The 17,782-nt window shown below is 40.9% G+C and overlaps 1 pseudogene; it reads right to left on the reverse strand.

Annotated features, from left to right (window-relative positions):
• Window positions 1-5,360: 5,360 nt before the first annotated feature.
• LOC121133367 lies at window positions 5,361-12,048 on the reverse strand (annotated as a pseudogene).
• Between the last annotated feature and the right edge of the window lie 5,734 nt (window positions 12,049-17,782).

Raw genomic sequence — 17,782 nt, forward strand, 5'->3', positions numbered from 1 at the left:
AATGGGGTATCTATCCAGGAGCAGCTGATTAGCAGACTGTGTTTAAGAGACAGGGGGTGTCCATATCAGTTGAACTGGTTCACATCCACACCAAGTCTAGGGCTTGCAGTCTTTAGGAGCAGGCTGTGGTCAGCAACTGATGTTCAGATGTGTTTGCCAGAAGTGGAAACCTGTTTAAGACATGTTTAAAACTGCGAACAGAAGTTAAAACTTATGTATTTAATTGGAACTCGTTAGACCCATAGTATTAGTGATCAGGAAGGTCAGGAATCCCATGACCAGGAGAGAAAATCTCATTCTCAGAAACAGACAGGTGGGATAACTGGCTGTACTTATCTGGAGTCCTCTTTGACCTGTGAGAAGTGGATCCAAGCTGTATGACTTTTGATCCTCTGAATCCTATGTAAATTTTGTTATACAAAAGGACATAAAGGTTATAGGTACATTAGCATTATCAATTGGTACTGAAATCGACATGTAAAAAAAACAGATATCTGGGTATCTGTATTTTGTCCTAGCAGAAACTACAGATTTGGGCTAGTAGTGTACATTTGTCTTCTGTCCAGGGAGCCAAGTGTGAATTGGACAGAGGTATCTTTTGCCTGATGAAAAGCCCTTTAAGTTTATACTTAGATGATAACCAAAATAAACCTAAAAACCTTGAGCTTGTGATTGAACAAATATTTACATCCTTTGATCCTTATTGAGACATATTAAGGCTTGATTTTTACATAAATAAAATGAGCTACCAAGGTGACTATAGTCTTGTGGATTTGGCTGCCTGATGTCAGGCTGACAACCATTAATACTTTTAGAGATCTGAGAAGGATAAATTTCATACAGTCTCCGAATCGATTAAAAAGTGCCAGGTACCAGTGCATATACAGCCATACCCAAGTCTCCTCTATTAGCACTGGAGGCACAAGTATCAGGAACAGCATCAATCTTTACCAGGCCTGTAAGGTGAGTTTTCTTTCTCTCTGTGGAAGAGGGACATGGAAAAGACTGACCTTGTTTTGTCTTGGCAAAAGGGGTGCAATCAATTTTCCAGTGTCCAGCAGCTTTGTCCACATTCTGGGCCAGGTCCTGGCAGCAGCAGGTGTCACCTTTGAGCATCTTGCTCACTGGTCAGAGTCAACACAATCCAGGTGTAGGGACCAGGGTGCCTCGTAAACTTCTTTGGAGACTTTGGGTCACTGTTAGGATCTGGCAGTCTGTCTGATATTATAAACTTTTAAATTAACATTTTAAATGCCATGTTCTTCAGGTCTCTGAAGTATTAGAGGTTTGTCTGCCTTAAGCTTAACTGTTGAAAGTATAAACTTTATTAACCTTTATAAAACTAGAACTTTATACTGTCAGGTTTAGCTTTAAACATTTTAACAGTATAAATATCTTATAACCTTATAAATTGAAAACATTTTAAAAACTGTTCTGAAATCCCTTAAGGTTTTTTTTAATATTGAAAATTAAAATACATTTTAGGCCTTTAAAACCATTATTATCTGGGTGACTGTTAAATTATAAAACTTAGCATTCCTGTGTATAAAAGCATTAACATTTTAAATCTGAATAAAAACTTGTTGATAGGATGGTACCTCATAACTTCCATGTGGTCACCTTTAGTCAAGATGGTGGATCAGGTATCTCTTTTAACTTTAGTAAAATGGCTACCAGCCAGCCATGTGGCCAGCTTGCCATATGACTGACTGTAAAATGGGGGCGACCTGCACCACTTTTGTTTTAGCTCTATGCTTGTAATAAAACTTAGATTATAACAGAAAATACAGATAGAACGTTTTAACAAAACAAGCATACATAATTTTTGAGAGATCAATTTTTAAAATTTAGCATTTGTAGAAATGAAACATCATAGTAAACACTTTGCATTTTTCTTTTTTCTTGTAGTTATAACTTTAAGGCCATTTAGTTTCTGTGGAAAGACCGGATCTGGTCAAATGGCTTACCTGCTCCAGCCCTGTGTGCTTGAGCAGGGATCTCTGGTGGAGGGAAAAGCAGGCAGATGGCTCCTTTGCCAGCACGCCATGTGCGTGGGGCAGAGAGACAGAAAGAGAGAGAGAGAGAGAGAGAGAGAGAGAGAGAGAGAGAGAGAGAGAGAGAGAGAGAGAGACCCCATCCTCACATCCTGCACACCTCAAAGGCAGGCAGGTGAGGACGGAGCAGGCTCAGCTGTGAGGGCTGCAGGAGCAGTTGGAGAACAGAGCAGCTGCGTCACTGCATGCTCAGGGATAGGAGACCCTGCTGCAGCATGCTCTATACCATGGCACATGGCGGGAGAGACTTTTGCCCAGCATGCCATGTGTTTAGGGCAGCAAGAGAAGACCCCTGACCTGCACCACGTGTATAGGCGGGCAAGAACAGAGACAGTGGGATAAGATGGGCCAGTGACTAGCTAGGCTTGGCCAAAGTCCTCAGCCATAGGACCAACTTATAAAAAGAATTGTTTAGTTACTGAACCTGGGGCATATTAGATACTCAACCAATTGTACACACACATAAAAAAATTGGCATGCAACAGCTGTCTTAATGTGAAAGTCACCTTATCAACAGGGTTGAAAAATTATTTATCCTGAACATGAAAACCTATTAGCAAATTTAAATTAACTTTACAAAACTTGTTACTTGTAGTTTTCCCCTTGTAATATTTCTATGAGAACCGCATCATCTAGGAGTAGATGATGATCTGGAGCTGGGACAGGGACCAAGGGTGAAGAAGGGGGGAGGGGAGGAGCCGACGGTTTTCTCCCTGCCTTCCGAAGAGGTAGGAGAGTCACAAACGGGGCTGCCCATGTTGGGGGTCTGTAGCCAAATTTTCCCAAATAACAATGTATGCTATATGGTCCAGGTGTCCATGGGGTCCCTTGTCAAAGACCCGATCCTAAACCTGTAAGATAATTTCTAAGTTAAATGTCCCATCCCTTGGCCAGCCCACATAGAAGGTTGGCCACTCAGATGTGCAGTTTATACTGGTTAGAGGCACGAATCTGCACTTCATTTCAGTGATCTAAAGTAAGGCTCAAAGGGGTGGTTATGGTTTGTCCAATGCTTCAATCAGAAAACTCAAAATACAAAGGCAAGTAGACGAACAAGACAAATAACACAATTAAGCAACTCACAACCGGACATGCTACGGGCTTTCGGCGGAGAACCAAAAGTAAATACTCAGACGGGTCAACAGGAGTAGTGGTCCCGTTTTTCCCTTTTCAGGCCCATGAGCTCCAAACAATTGAGCTCTCCAGATCCCTGGCACGTCTGCTAGGGTGGCAGGGGAGAAATCTGGGCTCATCAGCCCCTTCTCAAGCCGCCCTAGTTACTGAATGACTACCTAGCCAACCTGCTCGGAGGCAGATCAACATACATACATATAACAAAGAACAAAGCAGACAGGGTGCTGGCTAGCTTACCTCCTAGTGGCACTGGTGGTTCTGGGGCAGAAATCTTGGGGAAACCTCCAATGAAAGACCTCGGCATCAAAGCTCCGGGCACTGAACCAAACCCTCTGCCCAAGAACCAGGGCCAGACCACTGGCTGCAAATGCAAGAGGTGATTTATTGAGTACACAGGCGCCTGCGGATGCTACTGCAACTCGGGTGCAGAGCATACTGGGCTTGCAGGGAGCACAATATTTATAGAGTTTTAATGGTTACATAAGTAACAGGCATTTCATTGGCTCATTTTGGGGGCAGGGGTAGTTTCCATGGACTAAGTTTCCTGGTATTACTTTATGAAAGACCCCGGCACGCTTCAGCAATTATTATCCGGGTCCCATGACTGCTATGGTGACCACAGATCCTGTTTGACATCCTGCCAGCTAAGCGAGGCACCTGGTCTGGGTTTTTTTCATTAGGCAACGGCTTAGCATTGCTTTTCTTTTCCTAGGGGGTCCTGGGTAGGGGTCTTTCAAAAGCAAAGGATAACTATAGTCCACAACCCCAGAGAAGCCAGGAAACAAGGAGGACCCTAAGAGTGATATATATGAATGCCCCCTGTTGAGCCTAAAAAGGCCCAGATGCAAGGCCTAGTGGAACTTCCTGAGACTGGCTAGGAGTTTGACAACCTGTCTTTGGCCTATCACTTCCACATAGGAGTGACTCAGCGAAACTGGCTCTGCCCAGCTACTGTAAACATGGTGACATATTGTTGGCCCCGCCACCTCATCCCATCCTGAGGTCCCCACCCACTTTCTCAACCCTATATAAGTGCCTGCCTAATGCAATAAGGAGAGATCCTGCTTTGAAAAGTCTCCAGACTCAGTGTGGTTCTCTCTGGTAACTAGGAGGGGAATCTGGGTCTTTGACACTCTCCATCCTGCTCAGCCCCAGGAAGAGTCAGGCTGGACCAGCCCTTCCCCAGCCCTACCTGCCGTAGGACCCAGAAGTTCCCCAGAAGGGGAAGGGAACAAGATCTCCTGAGCAAATTAGGAGCCAGGGGGGAGGGTAATAGGAGAGTGGGAAGAGGAAAAGGGGAGTGGAGAGAACAAGGGGGATCAGTAAGGTTGAGTTGGGGGAAGGACAGAGAGGGAGAGCAGAAAAGAGATACCTTGATAGAGGGAGTCATTATGGGGATAGGAAACCTAGCACTAGGGAAATTCACAGGAATCCACAAGGTTGAACCCAAGAATCTAAGCAACAGTGGAGAGAGTGATTAACTGACCTTCCCCTATAATCAGATTGATGACTACCTTAATTGTCATCCTAGAGTCTTCATCCCATACAACTGATGGAAGCAGAAGCAGAGATTCACAGCTAAGCACTGGGCTGAACTCCTGGAGCCCAGTTGTAGAGAGGGAGGAAAGACAATATGAACAAAGGGGTCAAGACCATGTTGGGAAAACCCACAGAAACAGCTGCACTGAACTAGTGGGACCTCACTGGATCCAGACTGACAGCTGGGCAACCTGCATAAGACAGAACTAGGACCCCTGAAAGTGGGTGACAGTGGGGAGGGTTGTGCAGTTTATGGGGCTGCTGGCAGTGGAACCCCTATTTATCCCTAGTGTGTGAACTGTTTTTTGGAGCCTATTACCTTTGGAGAGATATCTTGTTCAGGCTAGATACAGTGGGGAGGGCCTTGGTCCTGCCCCAATGATGTGACAGACTTTCATGATTCCCCATGGGAGGCCTCACCCTCTCTGAGGAGTTAATGGTGTGTGGGGTGGGGACATGGTGGAGGGATGGGGGGAATTGAGGAAGAGAAAACTTGGATTTGTATGTAAAATAAGTGTTTTAAAAATAAAAAAAGAAAGTTGGAAAATAGAAAAAAATCAAATCCCGTTTGAAGGGAAATGGTCTTGGTGGAACATGTGCATCACAGATAAAAAGGAAACATAGTCAACTAGCTTTATATTTACTAGTATTTTAATATTTAATAGCAATAAAAACATTACAAAGCACATACTTAACAAAAACCACTGAAGTACAAGATTAGGATTATATTTTTCTATGATCATGTGTAGTCGGTGGAGAAGAAAGGCTTGACAGAATAACTGAAGGCCCCAGGAGGATACTTGTATATGCAGGAACTCTGGGCAACATCAAGGAAACTGAAACATCCATCATCACAATTAAGGAGCACACCAACCCGGCCCAGTGGCTTCTCTATGTAGAGATGGATTATGGTGCATATGGTGAGGAGACTATAATGATTATACCATGAGAAGAAATACACCCTCAGATTCAACCAGTTGATTTCCCTTTCTAAATTAGAAATCTGTACAGATTTCTACAGCCCAGTCCTGAAGGCCACATAGCATCCAATAGGATCCACAGATGGATCCCAATGGTGAGGTTGAAGCTGACTCTTCTCATGACATTACATAGGTTCATCTTGTAATGATGCATGGTTATATGTGTGCTGTGGGAAGAGACAACATTCTTTATTATTATTTTACATATTTTATTTCTATTTCTATCTTAATCTTATTTTATATACCAATCCCAGTCCCTTCTCCCTTGTCTTCCCATTCCCCCACCATCTCCCTATCCCATCCTCCCATCCACTCCTCAGAGAAGATGAGGCCTCCCATTGGGAATCATCAAAGTCTGTCATCTTATTTGGGGCAGGACCAAGGTCCTCCCCCTGTATCTAGGCTGAGCAAAGTATTCCTCCAAAGGGAATAGGCTCCAAAAAAACCCAGTTAATGTGCTTGCAATAAAAACTGGTTCCACTGCCAGCAGCCCCATAAACTGCACAAACCTCCCCACTGTCACCCACTTTCAGGGGTCCTAGTTCTGTCTTATGCAGGTTCCCCAGCTGTCAGTCTGGAGCCAGTGAGGTCCCATTATCTCAATGCAGCTATTTCTGTGGGCTTTCCCAACATGGTCTTGACCCCTTTGTGCATATTATCTTTCCTCCCTCTCTACAACTGGGCTCCAGGAGTTCAGCCCAGTGCTTAGCTGTGAATCTCTGCTTCTGCTTCCATCAGTTGTTATGGGATGGGGGCTCTAGGATGACAATTAAGGATGACTATAAGGGAAGGGCAGTTAAAGTAGCCTCTCCACTATCACTTAGATTCTTAGTTGGGTTCAACCTTGTGGATTCCTGGGAATTCCCTAGTGCCAGGTTTTTCATTAACCCCATAATGACTCCCTCTGTCAAGGTGTCTCTTTTCTGCTCTCCCCTACTGACCTTCCTGGACCTTGCATTCTCTGTGGGGCAAAGGGGGAGAGTAATAGGAGAGTGGGAAGGAGAGAAGAGGAGAGCTGAGGAGAGTCAACTTTTTAATTAAAATGCCATTTACATTTCTCAGGTGAGAGAGGTCCTGGAGTCTTCTTGGATTTTCAAACAGGATAAGACTAGAGGTTAAATGTGGCTTTGATACAGCTAGTCAAGGATTTCCACAAGAAACAGAGTGGTAGCATGATGGAAGCTTTTATCAAACTTTGTAGATGCTGTAAAGGAGGGAGCCTCAGCCTACTTCTGGTGACATTTAATTACACCTGGCAAAGAGAAGATGTGTGCATTACAGTGAGGGCAAACACTGTTCACATGGGTCTACATAAAAAATTATTCCTACGATGCAAGGAGTGATCGCTTTCATACTGGTGTGATTTCCATGTAATTAATCATATTTATCCTATAGGAAGAGCTAAATATGCTTTAGTAGTGTGTCCTGGTAGTAATTGTCCTCCTTTAACCTCTGGTTCCTGACATTCTTTCCCTGGGAGGTTGCAGGTGACTTTTAGATCTAGGACAAGGATTCAGACACTGCCTCATGTCTTATCAATTTATTTTATTTTTTTTCATTGCTCATTGCCCCGGCCTGCGGCGTCAGTCAATGGGGACCCTAGGGGAGGGAGTGACAATGGGGGAACAAGAGACCTGAGAGAAGACAGGATTCTGATCAAGTCTCATTTGTTGAAAGTACCAAAGGGCTTAAGTAAAGCAGATAGCAGAAGGGCAGGGGAGCAGAAGTTCTCCTTGGCAGGGTATGTTCCAAGGACACAAGTCTGCAGCTGGGGGAGTCATGAATACAGGCCAGGTGGCAGAAGGTTTGGAGAGCCTGGACTGCAGGCCTTGAAAATATGCTGTACAGGAAGATAAGCAGGCCCAGAGAAACAGAAACTTAACTAAGTGTTAGTCTCTAAGAATACAGTATGAATATTAAGATGGCTTGTATTATGCTATCCTTATTTAGGACCCTCCACAGCTCATGACACATGGTTTTGTGTGTTTAGTTATTTTATGATTTTTCTTTTTAAGTTTTTTTTTAAAGATACAGTCTTGTTATTTATCCCTGACTAGTATGGAACTCACAGTGTCATCAAACTCACTGGTAATCTTCCTTTATGTTTATTATGTTGGAATTGCAAGTGTTGCCACATTTTGGGGAAAATAATCAAATATTTCTATTACTGAGTATACTTAACTTGAATTAGACAGTCCTTAATTTGCCATTTCTTATGTCCCCATGAATAACTGGTATTCTCTTTTAAGCCTTAATTAGACACAACATGATATTTATGTTTGTATCTAAAGTTACCATGTGATTAAATAAGATTACAACGTGACTCACTTAGACATGTTTCTGGGGAGTTAAAACATTTGTTTTTGCAAAGGTTATCTCACTGTTGAAGAGTACCTCTGGTCATTTCATCATTGTTCACACTCACCTTGGTAGTAGTTGCACCATTCTGCCAGTTCAGTGATGAGTAGGGCACTGAGTTCTGGTTTTGTAGTCTGCTCAAATGCATTGACTCACTCCTGCAAGAAAAGATGACATTGATCTTCCTGGTGCTAAAGACATCTTCACAGTGATTAGGAAAAAACTCATTCCAGGTTCAGCGAAATGGCTCAGGGATAAATCCCTTTCTACATAAGCCTGACAACTTGAGTTTAATCCTTGGAACCCATGGTGAAGGAGACTGTTTCCTGAAAGTTGTCCCCTGACCTCCAAACATGTACATGTACTCACCCACAGACTCTCACACACAATTACCACAAATCAAATTAAAAAGAAACAAACACCTGAAAATGTTTCAGAATACATGTTTTCTGATATCACAGTGAGCCCTCCTGATCAGGAGACACTATAATTTCCTCCTTGATGCTCATTCTGAAGCCCTTCCTGCTACCAACCTGTGTCTTAGTGTTTCCCTGCCCCTGTCTTTTGCTACTGGGAATATACAGCCAATGGCCCTCAGAGTTTATGTTTTTAAAACTGGAAATTTTAGCATCAGGCTCCATTATATACTTCTTTACTAATATGTAAAAATAAAGACACTTTCTTGTTAAGGAGAACAGAAATCATATCCATAAAAATAACTTCAAATATATCATATACAAACATCAGAATATTTTCTGTATAAAGTATATCTGCACTTTGCTAAGGCAGCTTTGTCAATTTTATGCCATATTTCAGGATATCACGTATATCCTGATATATATTTAAACATTTTAAAGATCTATTCCTTTATTATGTATATAGAGTTCTCTCTGCATATCTGCCTGAAGGCCAGAAGAGGGTACTAGATCTCATTACAAATGCTTGTGAGCCACTATGTGGCTGCTGGGAACTGAACTCAGGAGGAAAGAGCAGTCAGCGCTCTTAACTGCTGAGCCATCTCTCCCGCTCTGGGATATCATGTCTTGCATTGATGAATAAACCCACCTTTGGAATATGTCATGCAAATCCTGGAAAGAAAACAAGAAAAACTTAGATTTCTGAAGGAACAGCATAAAATATCTGTTTATAAATTTCATATAAATGTCAGTTTCCATCACACCTATCCACCCTGAAAATATATATATATGTCTTGGGATAATGCCAACAAGGCAGATTAACAGAATTCAAATACTTGATGAAATCAGACCATGAAAGTAAAATTTGAGAAGGACATGGTTAATGGTTGTATATTGCTTAAAAAACCCCTACCTATTTGCAAGTGTGACATTCCCTGAGCTTGTCCTCAAAGCACAGGGATAGGATGTCGCACTTGCTGTGAGGCCTGCATCCGAGAATGTAGCGAGGTGGTCGGGATAGATGACACAGAGACCGGTCGGTTGCTTTAAGAAAACTTTATGCTTCCCAAGTCAGCTTAGGAGGAGATTCCAAGTCAGCTTAGGAGAGAGAAGTCTCAGGAGAAGTCTCTCCAAGAAAAAAAGCTTCCCTTTTTAAGGACTTTTGCCATCCATTTACATACCATTCTTTCCACTTCTCACCCTCCTGGCTGGTGGTTTAATCTCCGGCCCCAGAATCGGGGAGACACCGCAGGGGGCGGGGACAGGAAGAGGCATCTAGCCGTAGGGGGTGTGAAAGTCATGGTATCTCAGTGAGCTAGCCCTTATCTGAGCCCTATCAAGAGCTTTAAAGCACTGAATTGTTTTCAGTAAACATTACACAGATGCCTGCTCCCAGGCCGAAGGGGAAGTGGGTTTCTGCTCAAGGTCTGGTGTCCCCACAATAGGATACTTTCATTATGGGTACTTCAGAAGTGTGGCATCACCCCTGTATAGTGCCTCATGCATGTAAATTCAGAATTATCAGGTTACAGGGGTTTGGGGCCTGAGGATTATTGTTAGTTGGAGGCTACCATGTACTACCCAATAGAACTCTGGCCCAAAATCCCAACCTCCTAATGAACTCTCAAAAAGACAGCTTTCAGACAGAAGAAATCAAGGAATAGCTTTCTTTCAAATTGTGCTCAATATCCATTAGAGGTAATGGAGTGCTGGAAACAACAACCACTGAATTCCCAATTTCAGAGAACACTACAAAAGCATAAAGTTAGGACATAAACCTTGAGAAATTATAATTTCAAGATCATTACAAACTCGAGCTCCTCCAGATTATTCCTGAGAAGGAAAGCCCCTAATATGAAAGCAGGAAATACTGAAAGCTATCTCAGTACAACAATCATCAGGGTAGGTCCAGACAATAAAAAATTTCCTGCACTCCTCCATGCTCACCTGCAGCCATCCCAAGGATCGTTTCGGGACACTGCCATCAGCTCTGAGCATTTCTCTTAGTCGATTGTTGTTTGGACCATCATGGCTTCACTTCCCTGAGTCTCTCTACCACACACTGACCTTCATGTGTCACACACTCAATATGCTGCTTGTCCTCTTCCCAGGGAACTGAGTGCCATGGCCTGTATTCTGTTCTGATCATTTATTTTTTCTGCAGAGTCAAGTAGTTCTGAATAAAAAGGGACATTCTCAATCACATTGGCAATGTATTTTATCCTCCTAATTGCACTCTTCTATGCCTAAATTTGACAAATGACTTCTGTCACTGTGATACATTGATTGTGATTTAATCTCCCCACTTTTCAGAACATGTAAATTCTTTGGTTTCATTAATTTCTTCTTTATTAATGACACAGGCAATAAAACCCTGAGCACTTTCACCTATATAAGAGATCCAGAGGTGCCTGAATTAAAAGTATTGATTGATAATTCATGTGTTTACTCAAATATGAACCTCTGGAGGTAGTCATTGGGATTCATGGTGCAGTCATAGAGACTAATCCAGTGTGCTGAACTGTAAGTAATTCACTCATTAGTCTTAGATGCCTCTGCCACACAAACAAATCATTCTTTCCACATATAAAAGTATGTCTTACACTTAGAATGAGGAGCCAGCAGAAAATGTTTCCTAGTATCACACTCAATGCCTTATATAACTCTTGAATGACAAACTTTGAAAAATATCTGCCTCAACCAGAGTTTAAGCATGAATCTCCTACTCACTCTGTACCAAGTTGTCATTATATTCTCTGCCTCTAGTTTCTCCTAATTTTCTTGGATCTTCTCACATAGAGATGCTATTTGTTTTAGAAGTCTCTCCTGTAAGAAACAATGAATATCAACTTTTGATAAATAGACACATTCTTGGACCACAAATGCAATTACTTTAATGAGAGTAGAAGGATCCGTTTTCTTTTCTTTCTTTTGGTAACTATAAATTTTGTATTTTAGAACATAGAAACATAAAACACAGCATACAAATTTGCTTAGGTAAAGTGATTAATAATTATGACTAATGTCTGGGTAATTTTCATAAGATGCTTCTCTCTAGCTGACTACAATGTATTTTTCTAATTTAGTCTACAGCCACAGACACTTTCAAAACATATGAATGTAATTATTTCCCTTTCCAGTGACCTGGGGATAATGCATCAGTAAGTAGAAATGATTTTTATACCATAAATCTCCCAAGAGATGTTTACATTCATAATCATTAGCTGTTAATAAAGTGCCAGCATCCTGGAAACAGCAGCATCCTCATAATCAGGACAAGCATATTGCTATGGTCCGCTAAGCCTCCCTCTTCAGCTTTCACATTCTCCCAAGCATCACTTACCATTTGATCCTCAGCAGCTGCTCCAATGGCACTGTGCTAAGGGGAGAGCAGAGTCCATAGAGGTAGATCCTGTTCTCCACACAGAAGATCCTTTTGGTCTTCTTCTGGGCCACACAGTAGTGCTCCTTGGAGCCCAGGGACTTCAAGAGGATGGCTTGTCTAGCAAGGCAAAGGACACCAGCTTCTTCAGAACGATGTTGGTTCTGAAGTCCTTTTCTTGGCATGGTGTCCTAAACGTAGGGCAATGGACAGGAACTTGGATGTGTTTCCAGTGAAGGTGGAGGCCCACAGAAGCTGGGTCACAGCTTATGGTGACTGGGCCTGTGAGGCAGCCCAAGCAGATGAAGCAGGTGAGTTCTTCCTGGAAGGCTTGGGAGATGCCTTGACTCCAATTTCTGAAGGAAAAACAGCAGAATTGCTATTATTGACTCCAGACAAACAAGAGACTGAACAAATTTGATTGAAGTTGTGATACAGTCCTGTGTATGGCAAGACAGGATTCATTTTTCTATGACCAAAAAAATTGAGGTAAGTATAGGATTGCAGTTGCTGATCTTTCCTATTTCACTCTCGACAGAAACACATAGAGTTCTAAAGACATTCTGTGCCCTACCATCAGCATCTTTTTGGAGACTCCATCCAAATTAGTACCTTGACCAAGGTCTGTGACAGGCTCTCTCCGTGCTTATGAAAAACTATACTCTGGAGTGTTCAAAGTATTCATTGGCCTTTCACTACAGACATGTGTAGGTTAAATAGCTCCTTCTTTTGTTGTCCATCCAAGAAACCTCTCTACTTCTAGGAAATGTTTCGCTTTGATTTAGCGTCTTACTTATTCACATCCCACATTCCAACCCCTTGACACATGAAGGCAGTATTTATTACTTGTCCTCCTTCTGCTGCAAATACCTAACAACAGTAAAAGTTTACATCAACTAAAGATACAATTCCTGGCTTACTTTTATGGAATGAATCCTTGTAGAGCTAATTCTAATTGGTTTTATTAATAAAATCCCTGAGTCTGATAAAGGGTTAATGCTGGAAAATCAGAGAAGCAGAGCAGCCGGCCAATACTTCTTACCTCTACTGAATCCTCAGACAAAAGGGGCGATCCTCAGACTGAATACTCTGAGCTCCTGTCTCTAATGCCTTATAGTCCTCTCTCCACCCAGCCAAATCACTCCTGTCTCCACCTCCCTAGTTCTGGGATTAAAGGAGCGTGATCTGAGATCAAAGTCATGAATTCTATTTCTTCTTTAGACTTATTCAATCTCCTGTAGCCCAGGGCATCCTTGAACTCACAGAAATCTGTCTGCCTCTGTCTCCTGAGTTCTAGGATTAAAGGTGCTTGTCACCACTCCCTGGGCTTTACGACTAACTGGTGTGGCTATTTCTACAAGTCTGATATTCAGACAAGCTTTATCTGCTACAGCAAAAACAAAATATCATCACAAATCCTAGAGGCATAAAAAAGTTTCTCATGATGATTTGAGACTTGAATATCTATTCCCCTTCTCTTTGAATATCTACACAAATAAAAAAATCTTGGTTTGATTAAGGCAAATATGCTCCAAATTCCTTAAGCTCCAGGGTCTGAAGCAAATGGAGCCAACAGCTTTAGCTTAGAGTCATACGTACCTCAAAACAAGTACTAATACTCATTGTCAAAATTAGTTTAGAAAAGGGATTATCATCCCAATGCTGCCTTCCTTACTTACCTAATTGTCCTCCTTTGATATTTTTTCCTCTACATGAGATACATCATTCCAAAATATACAAGCACACAGAAATAACCAAAATTGAACACAGAAATGAAAATTATGCCAGAATGTAACCATATTTACTTTCATGTACAGAATAGTATGGTTAGTTTTCTCTAATTTACTTTCATGTAGACTTCCAACCTTATATATCAATCATTAGCAAGAATAGTCACTTCTTCCAAGATGGTAAGCTACTATCAAGCAGTATTTCATACTTAATTTCATACTGTGGTTTCTTCTTATAGTTTACAACAGAGAAATACTAAAAAATCCTTTACTAAATCTTGAATTTTTGCTTTTATACATATTTATATAAAATACCTCTAGATTCTTATAATTTTCAATCCATTCAAGGCATTTAATTTTATATATTATATGTGTACACTTAATTTAGAGGTAGTGGCCCCTTTTGTTGCTCTGAATTAAATAGAAAACTGCTGTAACTACTTTAAGAATTTAAACAATGATCAAATTTGAAAAGTAGCAAGTAAATACCTCTGAGCAAAGTACATCAGGGCAATGAAAGAGTGAATATGGTTGATCTAAAATTATCTGTAGCTGTAACTCATGTTACATTTACAAAAGCATAACCAAATGGGATACAAATCATTTTGGATGAATAGCAAAATGTCACTTCTAAGAAGAAACTTCCATTTGGTAATGAGCTAAAAAATCCTGTAAATTGTGCACAAACCCAAGGAATTGTCTCTGGCCTCATCAGTGTTTAATTGGGAAACAACAGTATCAGCTCAGCTCTGGGATGCAATCCAGACCTTATGGAAACACACTCTGTCTGGTCTAGAGAAGAATGAACCAGGCTGTCCTCTGGAGTGCCCTTCTGTAGTCGCTAAGGATCATGCCCACTTGCTCCAATGTTGCTTTTACTAATGTTCCCAATAGGGGAGCTCCTGTAAAGTGTGGAAGATTGAATTAACTCTGTGGCCAATCTCCATAAGCAAAGCTCCCCACAAGGTTTCCTGAGTCACTGCTTAGCTGGGTGTGATCGTTCATACCTTTAGTCCTACAGGCTAGGAACTGGTCTGCTGAGGCATGCAGAGTTTTAGTGCAAGGGCAGCCTAGGTAGTAATACCTTGCCAAAGAAAGGGCTAGTACTTTTCCTACAATATTTTACTGTATCTAAATATTTTGCACTGTGTTTATATCTTTTTCTTGACAAGTTAACAAACAACAATGTTGATAATCTTTGATTTTAGCAAATATCAACCTTATAAAATTCTTCATAGATCTTTGACATTTTGTAGAACTTGTTTTGAACATATTCACCTCACCTTCAACTCCTTCCATTCCAATCCTTTTTCTCTACACACACACCTTTCTGCTCTTAAAAAATCCATTATATATATATATGTATATATATATATATCATTCTGTTTCACTTCCTACAGTGTATAGTGACATTAGAGATCAAGAATTCTTCCATCTTCAGCTGTCACGGTTCAAATCACCCAGCTAGAGGACTGTGTGGTAATTTGGATCTGAAGCAGTTCAAAACCTGCAACATTTTCTTCTAAAGACTGGATTATCTCTGTGTAGCCTTGGCTTTCCTGGGACTAGTTCTGTAGATCGGGCTAGCCTATAACTCACATAGATCCACCTGCCTCTGCCTCTGAAGTGCTGGGATTAAAGTGTGCCACACCACCAGGCAAATCCTGCAATATCTGACAGGGACAGTTGATTGCTTTGAACCTGGATGCCTCGTATTATCTTTTCTATTGAGTATGCTGTTAGTTGAAGTAAAATTACATAATTTTCTCCTTCTATTCCTTTTTTTTACACATCTTTTTCAAGGCTGGATCAGAAGGTACATGCAAGATTTAAGGTGGATCCTCACACATCAAAATATCAGGATTTGGTGGGTCTGTTCACTTCAAATTATTCAATCAAGAAAAACTACTCACAAGAAAAATCACAGCTTCCTGGGTATTAGTTAATTCCACATATAGCCAAATTGACAGCCAAGGAAAAATCACCACAAGGGCTTATCTGTGCATATTATGTGTTAATTGCCCAGGTAGGAAGGATTTAGCCTCAACACAATCATTTCCTCTACTTACAATCCATATCAACTGTTATATATTTATAAAAAATATGTCAGGACACCTTTCTGATGAAAATGCTAAAAATACTTAAATGGTCATAGTCCCTAGGTTTACATTCAAAAGCATCTATCTCGCTATTTGGTCTGGATACTACTGATTGAGTACCTACTGGGATATCTTAGATATTGATTCTCATTTAATTGGTTGTGACAAGCTCCCAGAGACAATACAAAGCTTGGCTTTACCCCATTTGACCTAAGGTTGTCATATGCTGGAATTCAAAGAAGTAAACTAAACTCAAAGACTTCGCTTCTAATAATTCACACTGGGGAGAAATTATATAAATGTGGCAAAGCCGTAAGTTCCCATTCAACTCTTATTATTTATACTAGAGAGAAACTATATAAATGTAAAGGTTATGGAAAAGCCTTCAAAACAAATCCAGTCCCCTAGCCTCTAGCTCTTGTTTTGTGAACAAAACTCTAAGACAGCCTTCCTCTTAGACTTATTAAGTACCTGGATACAGTGTTTGATAAAAATCCACCTCCAAGAGACAGAGAAACCACAGAATGCTCCCTCCCAGCACCAAGCAGTGAAAACAGGCTGCCTGCAAGTAACAGACAAAGCCATAGAAACCATTAATGCTCCCATCTGTAGCCAAAAAATACTAATAATCAAAAATACTAATAAACCAGTTGCCCCGACTCTAAGAAATTCCCCTAATTGTTCCCCAAAAGTCAACCAACCAGGATCTGACCCATACCTACTGATATAATTTTGTGATTTTTTTCCTTTAAATTCTGGCAATAGACAATGAATTTGGATCCATCTAGAGGCTACAGTGTCATCCTGCTAGATGGAGTCCCTGCAGACAGGATTAAACAATAAAGCATGTGTTTGCTGTTTGGTAAGTGTGTCTCCTTGTTAGTCTCTGGGGGTCGTCGAGACTTGGGCACAACAAAATCATATTAGACACCCTGAGGAAGAGAAGAACTCAGTATTATCTACAGGTAATATAGATGGGAGAAAGTATTTGGGATTTGCTATGTAGTCTCAGGAGGGAAGTAATGTGATATCCTTTCACAGTTTCAAATTTCTCCCCAGTTTCAGTATTGGAAATTTCCATGTCCGTTCCCTCATTCCATGTGCCACTTTCAAAAACACTGGGCAACTATTAGTGTTGGTGTGATTAGTAATATTCCTTCTCTAGTTGATGGGTTTAGAATCTATGAGGAGACACACTTGAGGGCATGTCTGTGAAAGTGAACTGAAGATCCTCTGTCATTGAGGACAGCACCATGTCATGGGCTGGTGTAGAGTACTGAGTTAAAAGGGGTAAAACTATGACATCAAATGAGCACAAGCATTCATCTTCACTGCTACTAACTACAGATGCAAAGAGACCTGCTGGTGTACCCACCCATGACCATGATGGATTATGTCTCTGAAACTGAGCAAAACCTACCTCAGTTGCTTTTGAAAGGGCAAGATGAAAAGTAACCAATAAATTGGTGTAGTTTTAAATTTCCTGTCACTTACTGTTCTGAGATAGCTTAAAATTGCATGTGGAAACTGGACAGGAAATAATAGCCCAGTTTCCATTTTGCAGATCAAAGTCAAGGAGGTGATTATGTTTAATGAACATCCATGCTGCATCTATGGAAATAACCAAGTCTGCCCCAGTGAACTTTTTCTTACACCAAGACATACCCTTTGGAAATGGGTATGTGAAAACTTACCTGAAATGGGAATGAGGCCAAAGACTAGAAGGCATATCCTTCCTGTATTATACTCACAGTCCAGACCAGAGACATGACCTTTGATTGTCTAACTGGTTAGTCTGAATTAACAGTTGCAGACTAATTGAACTTACTCTTTACCTAGCATAGTCATGTCCTAAACTAATTTATATCTCATAGAACATAGAACACTAATGATTTATAGTTTGTTGGACATTCTCCATTTCCAATTTAGCAAATTTGTCCTAATATTTAACTCTCAAATTTATTTATGATCATCCCAGTACCAGTGCTATTCAATGTGGACATGACATATAGCTGGTTATATTGTTAAGAGTAAAAAATACATCAGAAAACATCCTTGATATATTAATTTTATATATACATAAAAGTTCT

This window comes from Mesocricetus auratus, unplaced genomic scaffold, assembly GCF_017639785.1.
Source record: "Mesocricetus auratus isolate SY011 unplaced genomic scaffold, BCM_Maur_2.0 Super-Scaffold_100021, whole genome shotgun sequence".
Lineage (NCBI taxonomy): Eukaryota > Metazoa > Chordata > Mammalia > Rodentia > Cricetidae > Mesocricetus > Mesocricetus auratus.